This window comes from Tetrao urogallus, assembly GCF_951394365.1.
Source record: "Tetrao urogallus genome assembly, chromosome: 7".
In the NCBI taxonomy this organism is placed as follows: domain Eukaryota; kingdom Metazoa; phylum Chordata; class Aves; order Galliformes; family Phasianidae; genus Tetrao; species Tetrao urogallus.
Window position 1 is genome coordinate 35,189,227 of NC_136820.1, and position 19,116 is coordinate 35,208,342.

The window sequence follows — 19,116 nt, forward strand, 5'->3', positions numbered from 1 at the left end:
ACCTGGAAAATAAAAACCTAATTAGTGAAAGTCATCCCTTGGTTCCTTGCTTCTTTTGAATTAGAATAGCAAACAGGAAAAAATACTATTGCAGTGTTGTGCCCTTTATTTTATTGATGGATTTTACGCCCTTTATTTTATTGATGGATCTCAGTAGAGCATAGGCTAGAAATGATAGGAACATTTATCTCAGACAAATGTATCTTGATGACCACACTCACCACTGGGCAAGTACACTGCATCAATATGTACAATGTTTAGTTTAAGATGCTCAAATTTTACTTTAGTGACTTAAGCATATGAAAAATCAATACGCAAATAAAGGTTCTCATGTAATTAGTTCAAAATATAAACGTGGCAGAACGTTTACGGAAAAGCTAATAAAAATGATATACCACATTTCTGTTGAACTGTAAAATTGAAAATGAGTTTTTCATATTACAGAGGTACTGGGATTGAACTGCACCAGAAAGGAAAATACTAAAGGTTGTAGTCAACGTTAGATATATTCTCAACAGGACACAGTCCTGACGTCTATTAGTGATTTACCTTCACTAATTAGTTTAGCACCTGAGAGACTGCATGTTGGTGGGACATAAATTTCAGTCATTCTTTTTCACTTACCGGAGTGTCTTTCAGTGTCTTTTCAGTGGAAGCCTGGTACCTGTTCATACTTTTTTATATTTTTCTACAAAATGTCTTTTCTTATTGTTTATTCATGCTTTCATGCATAAGATCTAAGGAGTAACAGCTGTGGTCAAGTAAAAGTGCATTAAATTGTGCTGAACCTTCTGAATTACATGGAAGCTAGACTCTGCTCTTGCCTGTTTGTTAAGTTCAGAGGTGCTGTGATCTGCATGAACAAGAACTCAAAAGAAAATGAAAGCAGAAGCATTTCAGGTGTAAGGAGGACTTTACTTAGATAATCTAGTAGTGCCAAACTATCTTATGTGAAACTAAGTGGAGTTATAAACTCACGCCCAGTGAAGTGGAGGCGTGCCTTGGATTGGAACATGAGATTGTGATATTAAAATTAAGACACAGACTAATGCAGTGTGTACAACTGAGTGATAAAAGACAGCATTTTACCTATCTCACTGCATATCACTTGACAGTGTACTCTGGGTCAGCATAAGGCAAAGGAAAAGGGAAAAGCAGCATCTCCATCTTGAAAGGTGTTGTTCACAGTATTACAGAATATTGCAATAGCAGAAATGTGCATCTTTACTCGTTTTTCTCCTAGGTCCCTCTTCTTCAATGTATGAAGGATTATGTATCTTCTAGCCATACTCTGAGTTTGTCACCTCATACAGGACAATTAATAGTTAAGGATTAGGAGAATTGAGAAATTCAATGCATTATGGTAAAGCAAGAGAGAAGTTGATGGTTTTCTGAAGAGATTGGTAAGAAGGGAGATTCCATCCGTCAAGAATGGAGACTGCCCTTATTCAGTCATTCTTCCTGCTGAGAATCTTGAAGATACAATGATGTAACAGTTTTTAATATCAACTGCCAGATACTGTTAAGCAGTATCCAGTACTCAGGCAAAATAATTTGATAACTAGTGAAATCTTTCCACAGAAAAAAATATTACAGAATTATAATGGTGGTAGTGGAAAGCTTTCACTACAGTGTAGCACTGTAATTAAACATCTCATTTATAAACTCTAGGGTAAGAGATCAGTAGAATTAAAATCAATGCACCAAAACCATTTATCACCTGATGTAAATAAGAAATTAGTTTTTAACTTGTAGAGAACTGGAAATTAATATAAATGCTTACAAGAACAGAGACAAGTTTACAATGTAAAATATAAGGTATGCTATAGAGTAATCCAACCCAATCGGAAAGTACTAGTGCAGAAAATAAGCTTTATTTCCTCTAGCTATTACTGAGAATGATGTAGTAATCTTTGCCATTGTTAATAAAAAAATGAAAGGCAGGAGTTAGGGTAAGGTTCATCATTAAACTGAAAAGATCAATTTATGAGAATGGAACAGTGAAAAGCATAGCTCCTGGGCCTAAATCACACCAAGAAGGGAGAGGTTGGAATTCTGTTTTCAGAACTAACATTAGAACTGAGGGTGGAAAAAAAATGTTCATAAAAAAAGAGAATTAGTTGTTCTAAGAAACAGCCTGATGCTACATGACACAATCCTGAATCCTTTCAAGCCACTGTATATTAGGACCCCAAGAAAAAAAAAAAACAATAGAATTTTCTGCAAACAAAACTATTTGATTTCTTGATCCTCTTCATATATGGGACCAAGCACGGATCTGCAAATATATGCAAGTTTTGAGGAAGCTATTAAGGAATGTTCTTTCCTTCAGAGCCAATATACAGCATACTAATCTCTTTGAAATCTGAATCCATTGTGGACTTCTTGTAGTGACATGATGTAGTTCCGTAAGATTTACATGTTTCGGGGGGAGAAAAGAAGCAAAGAGAGAAATATGTCAATTCAATCAAAGTTATCAGAAACAAACAGAAGAATTTCAAAGGCAAAATGTTTAAACCAATTCCAAGGTAATATGTATGGAAGAAAGAACATAAAAAATAAGAGGATAAAATGAGACTAATTTATCACACACAAAATTGCAAGTGGAATAAAATAACACTTTTACCCAGTTCTCTCACAGTGTATCTTTAATCAAGTTTATATTAAATTATTTCAATCATACACAAGTTTCATTATTACTTGATGTTAATTGTTAAATAAGCCAGGGTGCTAAAGCCTGAAGTGAAGCCTTACTGCATATTGTCCAATTAGTTAAAGCAATGTAATAAAGGAAAGGATGATAGTGAGAAAACAGAATAGGCAACTTTGCCTTTAAGAGTTAAAACACAATAGTCTAACACAGCAGTAGGAAAATTAATCCAGAATTGAGCAACTGAACAGTACAGAAATGAAAATAAGATAGAAGTGACACCTTGTACCTTGATGCAGTACTGACTTTTCTTTCAGCATCACAATTACATGTTGTAGAAGGTACCTGGAAAACCACAGCTTGTACATTTTGTGCTACTTCTTTGCTTGCATAAAGTTATTTCTCACTAATCCTTGCAAACTTTCTTCTCCTTTCCTGGACCTCCACTTACATAACTGTAAAAGATAAATTTTTTATTCTTTCTTTGTTCTTCCTTTATATTGATGTGTGGTTTCTCATATTTAAATTATGAACTCTTTGGTACAGGGATGTTTGGCTTAGCTGTGCCCTGCACAGCAGGGTCCTGATCAATGAATAAGAATTGCATTACAAACGACTGTTACTAATAATAACAATGAAAGTATTTTACAATATTTTATTAAAGATGTAGGGAAGGACAAATATTTAAAGATAAATTTCTCATCTTTTCAAGAGTACAGTAGTGTGTGATTATACTGCTGCAGGAGATAGGTATACTTTCAGAGAGATCTGAGAATATTTGATTTAGGCTTGAAAAGATTAAACCATAAAAATAATAACAGAGAAAAGGTAGATTCCAGGTCCATGAGGATTGTGTGTCAGAACTTCTCCACTAATTTCTATTGAGCTGCATCCAACATACACAGTGAGAAGTTGGATGGAGTAGAATGGATGAGAAGTAGTGCTGTAAGGAGTTCAGTTACATACTAGATTAGCAAGGTTTTGTGAGCAACAGCATTGTGTAAATCTTGAAATTAATGTTTTCCTTCAGATGTTTTAGCTCTCTTGGCAGATAGGACTATCAGTTTCTTCTCTTTTTTCCTCTGATGTATTGCAGACAGTAGGAAGTCCCTACTCTGTACATCCTGTGTGAGATTGGTTAATGAGTAGTAAGAAAGGCAGTAAGCAAAAAGCAAAATACAGCTAGGTAGTTATTTGGAGTACCTGTGAAGTGTGTTCCTTGGATGTGCTGAAATCCCTGTGCAGTGTGAAAGAGTAACAAGGCATGAATTTGTCGTAAGAAACCATAGCCTCTTCTACCACAACAGCTGAGTTCCAGTAAGGCAGCAGCATGCTTCTGATACTGTTTGAGAACGTTTTGCCACCAGTTTAGGATCTATTTTGTGGTGTGTATGAAGTTCATTGCAGAAACACTTCCAGATCTTCAGGTTTTGGTTTTCCTTTTTTTTTTTTTTTCCTGATAAATAGATATTTTTACTACCATTTATGTGTGTGATCAGAGTTATGTGGTCATTTTCGCTGAAAAAAATGTTTAATATTGTTTTCTGTGTACCTAGATACTTTCTATGGCATATGCTGGTACTTACACAGACTGTAATGACATTTAAGAAAAAGGAAATTTTGTTCATATACGGAAAGTCTTTCCACTTTTTCTTCAAGTATTGTATCTTGTCCAGAGGTTTGATCTTCATTCTAAATTTGGGGATTTTCTATACGGATTAGTTAAAATAACTACTATTTTTAAAGCTTGTAGCTTTGATTTGATCTTCAGATCTTTTCTTCATGTTGGATCTCTTCTTCAAAGTATGCAAGTTGTCAGATTGACAAAAAAATAATTCTATATATTCCAATAGTATGGTATTACATCTGCTAATGTTTGATTTGTTAGCTAGCCTAATCCTTCTCAAATATAACATGTATTGGGGTACAGAGCAAGCATTCTTAATTTTTTCTTAATCTCCTAATCTGAATTCGCCAGTATGCTGAATCATTGAAATGTTGTTTTGAAACTCTTTGGCAGAGCTTCCTGGACCATACAGACAGCTGATACTTTTTGCTCTCTTTATTGATGGCACTGACTTGAAACCTATAAAGAACTAATCTGAAAAAATCTGTGTGCTGGGATATTTAGTTAGCTATTTATATCTATATTAATTAAACTTGTGTCAACTTTCCAGGCCCCAAGGCATATTTACATATTTGAAATCATAACCCAAATAAGCTACTGGCATTGTAGCAGGCAATCTTCATTGAAGTAATCACCAGTCATTGCTACAAGAGGAGATGGCAAATGCTGCCATTACAAGTCTTTTAAAGCCCTATGTATATCAACCATTAATTCAACAAAGGCGCTGTTAGACAATCATACGCTCCTTTGTATGAAGACCCAAGAATTGTGGAAGATGGCTGAATCAGAAGAGACACTAAATATCTACAGTGTAAATCTTACATAGATATATTTAGAAATGTGAATGCATCTGCCAATTTCAGATGTCAGCAAGAGTATTAAAAAAGTCTAAACTAGATTTTCAGCTGCTCTTTTTGTAACTTTTCTGGAACCAAAAGATGTGAAACACTACTAGGTTCACAGGAAGATACTTGATCTGGTTTGACCCCCATCTGAGCTGACTTTGTGTTACTGCTGTTGGTTGTTGGAATAACACAAAAAATACAGAACACTTCTTTTCTTATGCACAGCTTCTCAATTTAGGATAAGTGCCATCAGTATAGCTACATCTGGAAAAGAAACCTCTACTACATTAGGTTTTTCTCACATGCCAAGTAACTGTGCAACTCGACAACATCAAAAGCCTTTTGTTATCAAATGCTGCAGTCGTGAGAGGCACTCATTTCTGTTTTGACTCTCCAGTGTATATAGCAGATATCAGAGGTGATCAAGAACTTAGAGATGAGAAATTAATTTCATAATAGATAACTAATCAGATTTTCATACTGAAATTAACAAATATGATAGTTCAGGTGTGGTTGCACTCTCTGAGACTGCTTCCTGGATAAGGAATTGGCTGGATGGTGACACTCGCACTCAGAGAGTTGCAGTCAATAGCTCAGTGTCCAAGTGGAGACTGGTGATGAGTGGTGTTCCTCCAGGATCAGTGCAGGGATAGGTGCTGTGGAGCATCTTCGTAGGCAACACGGACAGTGGGGTCGAGTGCAGATACTGATCAGATGAGACTAGCAAGCAAGTTGATGGTGAATGACTTACAGAGAAGAGAGTCAATTTGGGAAAAGTCATTCCATGCTATTTTCAACAAATGAAAAAAAAATAAATTGCAACCGTGAGCTAAATTCAAGTAGGATTTCATTTCATCTGATTGAGAAATACATTAAGAAACAGGAGAAAAGAAAGCTGAAACCACTCTGTTTACTGAGTGCTCTATTAGTCAGGAGTCCATAGCAGATTTTGTGGTCACTTAGCAGATTCAAAGAAATGTTTGTTTTTTCTCCATGTGTGTCCTGTGTACAGTGTCTGAAATATTGCACTGCGATGCATTGTTGTCTGCTAGGTTCATTTCCTTAGTCTGAGGTAATGCTTTATTATCTCAGACATGTCACAAACAATCCTGTCAAAATTTGCCTGGATGAGTTTGTTTTAAATCATAAATAGTTGTGATATATATAGTGAGTGCTCAGGATCCTTGAAGAAAAAAGAGGTCATGGCCTTTGATTATTCTTGGCACTTTGTGTAATTGTGGGGCTTAAGAGTTTACTCTAGCCAGTCTCAGGTGGGGTCTCACTACCTGCATATGTTATCTTCTTGCTGTCTGTGTCTATTTTACCACTCTGATTTCTGTTTAAATGCTGTCTTTCTCTCTGACCCCTGAAGTTATTCTATTTTGGTTTCTGTTTACTGTCTCATTCTTAGTTCTGCTGGTTATTTTGCTCTTAAATGTTTTATCCTTTTGCTTTTATGCTATTTTTATTGTTCAGTTGTTTTTTCAACATCCCAAGCAGCTCAGCAGGGAGGACGGAGAAAGTTTATATAAATCAATAATCATTAAAGGCAGAGGACTGTCTAGCAACAAAACGCAGCAGAATATGTCTCCTGTGGTAGAAGGTGGGCCTCTTCTCTGATAAATCACTGAAATGTTTGGAGGACTCCCCCTGTGTTTGGAAAGGAGTGGAACCTTTGAAGAAATTCTCATTCTGCTGTTTTTGTTGATGTGCTAATGAGCTCATTTTGTGGCACGTGCAAGTGAGATGTGTCAGGACTGCAAATGAGAGTGCTTGTCCTGCACGACTACTATTTGCACAGCTGCAGCAACAGGAGGGAACCTTGCAGGTACGGGTTTCAGCTGTTTTGACCACTATCTCAGAAGGGAGAAGACCAAAGATGGCTGAACGGATCATGTTGATGGGCCACCAGCAGACAGTTTTTTCTTAACATAGCTTCATTTCTGATCAGAGAAAATTTTTTCAGGACCTGTTATTAGGCACTGCAATTCCATATTGTACTGCCTAATTTTGATGCCTTGAGGGCAAATAAGGCCTGGGTTCTCTTGACATTAAGCAGTTGAGTGCTCAGAGCCAGAGATGCATTCTTGATGTGACACTCAGTTTCAGTTCCCCTCACTGTGTTAGGAAATACCAACATGTACCGCCTTGGAGAAAGCTTTAGCACTGTGGCGTAAAGAAGCTGAAGCGTGAGAAGTGTTTCAGACTCTTGTGCTGCCATTGCTCCATTTCACATTCCTTCATTAAGCAGTAGTAGGCACAGTATAAATATTAATCTAACTCTACAGTCTATTAGGAAGATATTTTACACATTGGTTAGGCTACTTACGTAGAGAAAAGGGAGACCTATTTTCTAATACCTGCTCCATTGAACATGTAATTTCCTTTACTTATTGACAGGGATAAGCACATATAATCCAACAAAATGTAGGAGACTTTAGGTGTATCCAGGTTTACATGGCAACTGAGGGAGTGATTATAATCTCTACATATTGGATCATTTACTGCTGGTTAGATATCTACATCCTTTTCCTATCTCACCTACTTGCGATGGGGACAAATCAGGTATAGAACTGTGTAGCATTTCTGGATTCCTAGGTCTGAGTTCATGATCCAATGTCATCTTGGCTACAGGTAAGAGCTGGGACATAACCAGACCCTCTATTTCTCTTTCCCATTTCGAACTTTTCAGCTTCTCTGCCAGGGGCAACCAAATGGCAACACCAGGCCACGTTAGCCAGATTTCTGATTTGGGTGATCAGACAGGGAGTATGTTGTGCAACACATACCTGAATGTTATTTTAAATACAAGTGCTGTTATTACCTACCTGTAAAATAGCTGTAACACTTTTCTTCCTTATGGTGGTTTTGTGACAGCAGATCAGTTACAGGCTCTCAAATATTCAGGTACTGCAAATACCTAACATGAACTTAAAAGCAGACGGTCAGCAACAAGCAGATGAGAGAATGATGATTCAGAGCAATACGTGCTGTGCATGGAAATACCCAAACATTACTAACCATCTATGCACAAGGTCATTCACAAAATTAATGAAGAACTGAATAGAACGTCACAATGATTGGTACATAACCATGGAGTACCAAACAAGGAGAGATTTCACTGGAAAAACACAGCTTGAACTTGGTTATGTTACAGATTGACAGCCTGAGCTATAAAGGACTTTCCTGAGAAACCTGTCTGTTGTTACATTCAAGACAGATATGTTTCTGTTCCTAATCCTGCTAAATTTTTAAAATAATGGAAAATTGGATCCTCTGACTTTCTTTTGCTTATACACAATTTGTTTATCTACAGTTGTTTTACATCTTTGAAATAAAATCCAATTTTAAACGCAAAATCACAAAGTCTGAATCTGAAATCTGAAGTTAGACAGAAGCATATTTCAGCAAAAGCAACTGCAAGTGCTAATTCTGCTCTCAGTTTCTGAGTTCAAATCTTGAAGACCTGAAAAGGCATCATATCATATCACGAGGAGGACTAAAGCTTTTAAAGACAACTATAAAAGATGCTGTAGAACAAAGATATGCCCATAAAATGCATGCAGCCTTACTTCTCAAATATTTTTGTGGTTGAGCAGTTCTTTTTGAAAAAAAAATTGCACATGTGAGACAATTAAGAATTCATCAATATGTTTACTTGTGCATTTGCCAGTACAGTTTTACGGAAAACAGAATCCATGCAAAGGTTAGCAGATGCTGTGTTTGAAAGATGAGATGTGCCTATTATCCCTTAGGGATTTTACTGCTATTGATTTTTCAGGTGATGAGCAGCAGTACAAATCGTAGAGGTATAATGAAACTGTTTTCCAGAAGAGGAAGATTTATCACCTTTATTTTTCCCAAGCCAATGATTTCAGAGTTTGCAACTGCCCTTTTATCTGACTCCCATCGTTCCTACACCATTATATACGTAGTTCAAACTTCTCACCAGCTGGTCAGTGACCTCCAAAGACTCATTAAAGTTTTTCATGTCCACACAGTTTCCTGAATGTAAGTTCTGAGATCCATCTCTACCACTTTCCACTTCTGTGCAGCATTTCCTAGGGGAGATTTCTCTTCTGATTTGTTGCTGTCGTAGTTAGTTGCCATCTATACATATTGAAGTTTTTGAAGACTGCTGTTTCAGAGTCGAGTGTGTTGTCTTCTTCTATTAAAGAAATATTCCTCCTGAGATCAATAAGGAAGAATTCTTCTCAGGCTTTTCTGAGTTTGTTCAGGTATATTGCTGGCACGATGCTCTGGAGAGCTTCTTGACAGGTTGGATTCAGCATGGCTAGTCTGAGATTATTTCTTTTCAGTTTTAGATTTCTGCATTTTCCTTCAGTAGTGGAACTGAAGTTTGTCCATTCGGAACGTAGTCCTCAGGAGCCCTGTATCTGTGTTAGCCTTCATTGTCATCATATTTCTGTTTCTACATTCCCTGATGGTTACCTTAGAATACACAAAACATACCTTATGCTATAGGCCTGTTTATTTCCTAAGCTAGATTCTTCCAAAGATCTTTGCTTCTTTTGAGACCAACAGTTTGAAGTACATAATAATAAATGTTAAAGTAGAATAGCGAAAACAACAACAGCAACAACAAAAGGCTAAAATTTGTGCATTTTTTTCCCCCAGTGTTCCTTCTGTGGATGCTAGCTGGCACCTAGGAATCACCTGAAGAGTGAACTGTAATAATGTCAGTGAAACAAAAATAGCATTTCTTTTCTGTTTCTCTTGAGTTTGCAGCTGGTTTCTTCTGAACTTTGTTAATTACACAGTATTTTTATGACATAATTTATTTAACATGGCTGATGTGGATTTAAGGTCGGTGAGATCATAGATAGTGTCATCCAACCTGCTGCATGTCACTCATTTTCACAATTTACCCACTTCTCTATTGAAGCCAACTGCTTCAGTTCATCTAAAACAGATATCCCAGAAGGGCATCTGCTCTCAATGTGGGAACATGAAGAGGAGTGTTCCCACCATTTCCTCCAGTGGTTTGTCACACTGCAGCCTTTGGCCTGTCCTCACTGCTGCTGTTGCTGCAGATACAGAAACTGAAATAAAATGCAAAAAGTCTGTGTAAGTCTGCTCCATGACCTGTGCCTTGCACTGAGCATACTTGGCAAGTTGCTCTGAATAATTTAGTTTGTTATATCCAGAGATAGCTGCAGTTCCTGCAAGATTTATTTGAATACAGACACTCCCATACCATTGTGGTTTTTAAAAGTTCCTTTTTCAAATCACAGAGTCTTAAAATTAATCAGTAGATTTTCCTTGTTTCTACTAAAATATTGTATTGCATAGTGCATGTCTTTATTCATAAAATGAAGCTAGTGTACACTTAACACTGCTGTTACAATGTGTCAGGTATTTGGGAAGGACAGTGCTGAAAAGAGGTCTGTCTTTTTCGTTTGAAACATTTCAGCTCCGAGATGATTCTCTTTCTGCTGCTGGGGTGAGCAGACCTTTGTTAAGAAAAGATTGCAGCAGTGCAGCCAATACAAACATTTTCTATTTTTTCTCCTGTGAAGTCGGTAAACTGGGACATCATTGACCACTATCCCTAACCCCTATAAAGAGATGAAAGAAATTGTTGGATTGCAGAAATTAAATGGTGGAGGAAGCAAGCACTTTGCTTAGAAGATTGTTTTGACTTTAGGACTTCCTTTGATTTTCAACTTCTGTAATTCTGAACCAATGTGAACAAATTTTGAAATGTGCCTATGTATACATACCTTTTGCCTCGATATAGCATTCTGATGAAATTACTTTTACTTACTTTGAATTATATATTTTTTTAATGTAACACAAAAGCATAAACATAGAGGTATTGAATGCCAAAGGAGTTGGGTTTCTCCTCTACACTTTGCTTGTGCTTCTTCTCTTGTCCTTAGGGTGAACGTGGCTGGAGCCACTGCTCCTACCTGCTTATCGTTTCTCTTATAACAGTCCCACATGCTCATTTTTGCTTTTTGTGTTGCTGCCAACAAAGTATGTTTAATAATTTGAGCTTAAAACCTGACCCTTTGTTTGAGCAGGAAACCCACTTTTTCACATGTATTTCAGTATTTGACTGGAAAGTAATCCAAGATCTCTGTGTATGAATCTCAGGTAGGAAAAACAGTGAATAAAGGAGTGCAGAACTTGGAAGTGCTCTACACTGCTCTTAACCCATACATCTCTTTCTGAAGGCAGAAAACCAGATACTTATTTGGATTGTTTCTTTTTAGTGATATCTGAGGCTTATAAATTCCTGGCAAGTTCCTGAGTACCTGAAAAATCAGCTCAGTTACAATGCATTAAGGTACAATACATTAATTTTGTTCTGAGGGGCTGCAGCTGATAACCTACAGAAATAATGAAAAACATTTTCCCCAGTGCACGGTTAGCAAAATATGTTCTGGAGCACTTTATGTTTTCAGACAAAGTTGTTGTTTCTGTTTTTAAAAATCTCATTTGAATGGATTTTAAACCTTCACTGGTTATGTGTTGATCTCAGTGGAAATTTCTGACCTCTGGCCATGCCCCCATCTGGCCAGCTCAGCCGCTGAACTTCTGTGATCAACCAGCTGTCATGCCTTCAGGGTCTGACTTCTGAGGCTGTTCAGGTGGCTGCTGGGATACTGGGTACTACTGAACATAAAGGCAAGCCAATGTAAGTGATTATGAGGGATAGCTACATACCAAATACAGATTAAAAACTGGCACACTCCACACAAGTGTGGCATGTGGACTCTTCATTGTTTCTGGCAAAAATGGTGGTTTTGAAAAACGGAGTTTTGCAGCTGTGAACTTGTTCATCAAATATTTTTATTGAGCATTTCATATCTATTAAAGTGTCTGTGGAAATTAATAGGAGGCATTACTTTTGGAGTAATCTGTGTGTGTTTTCTTCCCTAGCTTTGTAGTGGTGCTGGAATAGAAATACATTTGAATAAGAATGAGGAAAGAGTGATATACATTTCAGTCTTTATTTCCTCTTCTCTCTCAAACTGAGATGTGACTACAGCTATTGTATAGATTGTTTTTTCCAGTCATATTTCTGTATTTGTTATTTTGTTCATTGTATTTCGTCCTGTCACGGTCCCAAGGGAACTTCTGAGCTTCAGACCTTCTCCCTGTCTTGTACTGGATGGCATGTAATCCAGTAGCTCACACTTGCTAGGAAGGCATCTCTTCTGGGCAAATATTTGCCCCAACAAACGTGATTTGTCACTTTCAGCAGCTTGGTCTGTGTAGCCCCTTAGGCTGAGAGACTGTACTTGCTGAATGAGCAAGTTCTTGGTTCTCATCAACCCAGTGCCATTGAAGTTTCTCTGTATATTTGAGAAGTTTATTGCATTTCACTGAAAAGCTAAGCATCTTTTTCTAATCAAGAATAGATATAGAGAATTCTTGCAAGACAATCTCTCTCCTGCTTTAGCTTAGTTTCAGGATTATTTTTGTTTCCACCCATTTCCTAAAATGGATCACAACCCTGCCCATTTCAGGAGCCTAAACTTTTTGGTGGTCCTCAGTGTTAGGCTTTTCTTTCCCCAGTAACTGGGTGTGTTATCTTTCCTTGTATTGCCTTCCTACTGCTGACCAAGTAGTCACCATTGGAGAATCTTGCAGCTCTTAACATTTTTAACTGATTCAGCCACCACATCACTTTATGTCTCTCATAAGCTAAGGAAGTGTTTATTAGGAAAATGAACTGTTAGAATGCCCTTCTTACTCTTTGGGCCTTGTCGTGCATAATACTTCATCTTTGGTAAAGAAATCTGTTTACAGTACAAAGACATCTCTTCCAAGACATTAACTTTTTATAACTTGAACATAAAATATTGTTCATTAGGCAAACATGAATAGAAGCAATGAAGCTAGAACATTAAGAAATCTTGATAGAGACTAGAATTTATGACAAATAAATGCATTTTGAGGCTGTGTGTTCAGATTACTTATAAATAGATATCTTCAGATCTGGTAGCATCTGTGATATATCACTTTTTTTCTTCCAATTGAAGAAAAGATATAACAGCATCTTGATGTTCACGTGACCATTAATTTTTCTCAAAATAAGCTATTCAGAGGTGTCCTGTCCAGTGTTAGCTTAGATTTGGCTTGCAAACAGGGAAAAAAAGAGGAAAACTACTTGAAGATATCTCTGTAAGAAGGCATTCTAAGTATGCAGTCTTGTGTCAAACCAGAATTAGCTTGAAGGTTTAGTTTATGTAATCACTAGATAAATCTCTCAGGAAGCTAAATGAGCTCCACTGTAAAAAATATGTTCCATAAAAAGCTTTAGAGATCTTCTGTTCCTGCCTAATGAAGATGAATTCGAAGTATAATAAAACCTAGTGATGGCGTAGCATTTTGATGACTCAAGTTCTAGAAGTCTGTTGCATTTTACACTTGTGCTGGTGGCTATGCATTTGTACTGCATCATGGATTTCCAGAAGATTTTACAGGCAAGACATGTCTCTGCTGAAATGCAGCCAGAGGTTTAGTATACGTTTTGAGACAGAAAATGGGAAACAAAACATACCTACATTTGAAAGTACAGCAGCAGGGAAAAAGAGGATTTCAGTAGGCAGTTTCAAGCTGGACTGTCTGTAGGCAGCTAGGAAGAACTTTTTTTTATGAAAACCGAAACATCTTATGCGGCCATAAGGATTTTGGCTTTGATGTGCATCTTCTCTGAAGTGCATTAACCCAGAAGCAGAGAGTTTGCAACATTCTGTACTGAGGAATTGATTGCATTCCAATTCAGAATAAAGCCTGAGTGGTTATTGTGTTTTCTTGTTCTCAGCAACCATGTGCTTAATAGAGATATTGAGCTAATGAAGCAGAACAATTCTGCTTTAAAACTGTGAGATTTGCAAGGATGAGTGTATTATCATACTGTGTGTCTATAGACCTTTTGGAGTAAAATATGATGGCTTCAGAAGTACATGTGGTTTAAAAAATGGAATAGAGTTGGAAGGAAGTGCACTTACATAATGGGTCTAAGAATACGTACAGCTGTTATCATACTGCTAAACTGCCTTGTGTAATTGCACCAGAAGTATTTGTTGGTAGTACAGGATTGGATAGCGAGTTGTGCATTCCCCAGTACTTAAGCAGATGCTGAGCAGTGAATCATGGTTTGAACAGTGGTATGTGATGCCCATAGTGTGCACAGGCTTTTGAATGCCTTCATTCATGCCCATCTGTTAGCAGTGGCAGTGTGCCCACATACAAGTGGTTTGGTCCCTTTTCTAGAAAGCATAGTACCAGACTGCTCTGAGTTTGGATGGCAAGCCTATCAAACATTGCAAACAGTGTCACTTGCAGTGAAGCCCTTCTTGGTATTAGAACTGAAGCATTAATAGGTAACTTGATATAGTAGGTTATGTGGAGGTTATTTTATATTAGAAAAAACCATCCAGATATGGCAGAAGAACACAGTGTGCCCATCTCAGAGGCACGGCAGGATCCTAAGAATAGGAGCTGTGTGTCCAAGGCTGGGAGAGGGGGTGGAAGTAGTTGGGAGAGCCGGAAAGAGCACTTGGATGGAGCATCTGCTGGCTCATTTTGGGGCAGAACTGCCTAGGGACAGCCTGAAATAGGCTACTGCAGTCAGGCTAGGGCAGATGGTGCTGGGCAGTGAAACAGATCGGATAGATCTCACAGAGTTTCTCTTAGATGCTTGTTAATTGAATTAGCCCGGAGGGTATTATCTTAAATGTCTGTGTCACATCCTGTATTGAACTGTGCTGGGTACTTACAGCAAATTCTGAAGTTAGATTTTTAACAAGTACATAGTTTTCCTGTACAGATTTTTGGCTTAGCTGTACACAACTGTACGAATGATTTGGTTATTTGAAAATGAGAAAAAAAATAACACTTTTCCAGCATTTTTCTGAAGTAGGTGACTTTCACCTTGGATCCATAACTGGGTGATGCTTTTGCACATGTTCAAAGCTCTGTATCTCATTTCTATATATCCAACATGGATAACTCATTTCCATGTATCTGATATGGTGGAGAAAAGAAGAGCTGAAGGACTAACTGTCCTCTGTGGGGTTTTTGAGCTGAGGGCTTACTCAAAATGTTTAATATCTAGATTTAGGCTTTGTAGCGCTGCCACTACCTCGTATTTTTAAATATACTTGTTCTGTTACTTCCAATCTTTAGAAGTATTGTACTGAAGAAAGAATATTGCATATTCGAGAAATTTGATGACTGCAAAGAAAAATGACTTTTGATCTGTCCACGATACTTTCTAATACTTTCATGCCTTATGAACTGGAGTAAGAAGCAACTTCTCTTAAATAGCTTCAGTCCTCCTAATGTAGTTTACTAATTGACGTATAGTGAAGCAGCTTTTCTAAAATAAATACGTAAGTACTTTTCTAGTCTGTGGAGGTGTGTATTTGAAGCCTTTCAGCCAAGATTATGACCAGGAAACTAAGTCCTGAACTTCTCAAACTTTTATCCATGTGTTATCTGTGGTACTTGTGCATTAGTCAAGTTGATTTACTTGTCATCTACAATTTAGGCAGAAGTTATATGCCTGATTTAGGCAAACTAAATCCCAGTCAATGCAGCTTGGGGAACTGTTAAAATATTTTCACCTGGATCTGGTGCCCTAGATGAAGGCAAAATTAATTTTCTCATAATGGGCTAAGCAAAGATCCTGTATTTCTTTCAAGAGAATAACATCAAAGCTATAAAACTCAAGCATTTCCTCCTTTTTTTCTGTAAGGACCATGTCATGCTTTTGAACATTAAACTGTTCCATATAGATTCTCTTAGCACTGTTATTGACCTGTCTGTCCTGATAACAAAAATGTACTATATTGGGTGGGGTGCCTGTAAGTATTTTAGCCGTTGATTTTAGACACTGTATGTGTCTGTTCATCATGCCAGCTCAATTGCTGGGCACAGCTCAAGAGCTGTGTCAGCAAGCTAAGGCTCTCTTCCATGTCTGTAACTCTCCAGGTCTAAGGTCTAACTTGACTATTACCTGGTGACCTTACAAAATCTTTTCATCTGTCAGCTCCACAAGTGGTAGCATGGCTACTGAGACAGTGTTCTGGCAAGGGTAATAATGGCTCAAAAGATGTGGAGGTTTAAAGCAAACATATAAGTGCATTTGCCCAAATTCCTCCTGGGCCACGTGGCTCTATGAAGTCTCACGTTCAGCTGCAGTAACTAGTACATTATCAAGCACTGTCTGACTACTCTTTTGGTTTCCAAATGCCTTTCCCCAAACCTTTGTTCCTTAATGAACAGTGACTGGTATGTACTATTTAAGTAGACTTCAGGAGCTGGTGAAACAGAGGATGTCACATTTCCTTACGTGTCATAAGTAGGTTTTGTGGCAGCTATTGGCAAAAATCACTGTGCTTTTTTTTTTTTTTTTTTTTTTTTTGTGGGATTTATGCTGCTGTCATAGTCTAATACATTATAAAGGCAAAAAGGGAAAACGATTTACTGTCAGATTTTCAGTGGGCAGAGTAGTCTGTTAGAACTGCAGAGGGATTTTCTCTGCTGTTGATAGCAGCATGCATATGTGGATGAATCCTGTGCTCATCCTATACTCCTAGCTTGGAGCTCATCAGGCTGTTGTTGGATATTGTTGTCAGTATAGGGAAGGCTTGTCTCTGGAAAGAACATTTCAGAATGGGAGTTTTGATTATCAGAAGGTAGGAGAGGCTGATATGAAATAAAACCAAGTCTTTTCTGTGTTACATTTATTTGTTTGCTTTAGCTAGAAGGACCAAAGCATAGAGAACAGCAGCCACACGTTTTATGAAACACATTTAAAAGAACATGATTCCACTAAAATAAAAAATGTGAGCATGGTTTTTGGTGTACTGGGCTTCCATTTTAGCCCCTTGGCTCTGATTAAAGATTATTCAATTTACAAATTTTGCCCCTACAATTTACTGTGACTGTAGGAGACTTAATGCTGACAGTAGTCAGTTGAACATCGAAGTGACCCCAGTTGGAAATGGGAATGACATATTCTTAGAATAGCCTTCTGGAAAGCCTAAGCAAGCAAAAACAGTAGGTGCACTAATTCTTGCTGTTTAAAGCCTTGGTCCATGACAAACCACATGTAACATACATAAGAGTAGGCAGAAATGGATGTTGACAGCATGGAAGAGCATTGCAACTACTGTCCTCCATATAAACACAGGGAGAAATTTTCAGAAGGCTCAGGTCTTTTGTCAGGCTTGGACCAAGACTTTGACAGCTTCCTTAAGTACCTGATCACTGGGCAAAGGAGTAGCACTGAGGTGTCGACACTGAAATGAAGAAATGAGAGCATTTTTTACCAACAGTTTGCCTCTGCAGCCTTCGTAGCCGGCTGCCACATGCCAGCTGCCACTGGGCTGCATTTGAAGCAGTGCTTTCTTGGTTGATAGCTAGCCAAAAGTCTCAGCTGCTCAGACAAATGGTTCGCTGCAAATCGATGAGGTTTTCTAGACGCAGGCAGTTAATATTTCAATAGGCAACTGCAGATAAAGTTGCTGTGTCAGATTTCATGGCAGAGAGCTGTTGCCCTTGTTCAGAAAATTGTGTGCCTGGAAAGTGTTCGGACTTTTCCATTTCAACCACCTGAAAATTTCTGCTTTCAAATCAACTTTGAAATGGGTATTTTGCCTGTATTTTTGGACATTATTTTTCTAGTTTTGAACATTCAAAGATGAACTGGAATGGTTTCTACCCCCTGGCAAACCTCGGAGGGGAGGTTAATGCTATGGACTTTGCTCTGTTTATATTCAAAGTCATTACTAAAATTCAGGTGTTTCTGAGCAACTTCTTGCTGGATGCTCTGTTTACACAGGCCGTCTTCATGGATGTCCAGGTGCATTTTATTTTTCCATCTGATCTACCAAGGAGAAGTGAGCCCTTTGCTGCACACAGTGTTTGTCAGATTCCCAGAAAGTATCTGCTTTGAAACATGTTCAGTAGCAGTGAAAAGCATAGATGAAATTCTGTACACTGATTTGATTCAACAAGCCATAATTTTTAAAGAAATAACTTGATTCTGCTGTAAGAAGAAACAGGCAGACAAACAAACCAACACTGCTGCAAAGCACAGCAGCGTCTTCTAAGCTCTCTCTCAACCCATGTCTGCCATTTTTGCCCCCACTTTCCTAAGCGTGTCTGTGTCACCCAAAGGACATCGTCCTGCGCTTTTGGCCAGTATTCTGGGTTTGAATTCCCACACAGAAAAGAATTTACTTAGGAAAATAATATAATGTGGCTGTCAGTAGGCGCAATACTGCCCCTAGTGCTACAATGTACTGACTAAATGAAGCTGTGGCAGATGGCCTAAGAAATTTCAGTGCTTTATTTCCCTAGATCAAGATTGCTCGATTAATTTGTACTCTGGTGCAGAGTTGTTTTACCAGGCTCTAATTGGACGGGCAGGATACACTGGTTCTAGCTTTGCTGGACCAAGCAAGGTCTGCAGGTGGGGAATGCTGTGCACAACCTGGGCCAGCAGGCCCCTGATGAGGCTGGGATAATGGAGAGGAACATGGGATCATCCCACAAGATGCAACATCTGCTGGAACTAGCAGAAATGTGCTCTCATTCAGACTGTGCCTCAGCCCACCGTTTGAGCAGCCCTCTGTTAGATTTCTGTGGTATTTTACTTGATAAAATGCTCTTATGTGCACAATGCCTGAAGAACTAGTGTTATGTTACTGACATTCTCAGGTATGGTACTAGATAGATAAGGAGGAAGGCTGTCTGTATCTCCAATGTCTTCTTCCAGGTCAAAAACAGCTCTAGAGCTTTTGGGTCACATCCAGACACTACAGTTGCATTACATGAGATTTTCAGCAGTGAGGCTGAGAATTCAGCCTCAAAGTGTGACAGATCTTTTTACCCATCTCTTGAATTACTACATTGAAAGCTTCTGTAACACTGAAATGAGTTGAGGGGAGAATAGTGAACAGACAGTGTCATGTTTGCACAGACGTAAGTTCCAGGCACAGCTG

General features: G+C 38.1%; 1 protein-coding gene across 1 annotated transcript in view; it reads left to right on the plus strand.

Annotated features, from left to right (window-relative positions):
* The window catches only part of GPR158 (G protein-coupled receptor 158), a gene marked incomplete at both ends in the record, with an annotated part of 175,901 nt that overhangs the window by 104,995 nt on the left and 51,790 nt on the right, over nucleotides 1-19,116 (plus strand). The window lies entirely within an intron of this gene.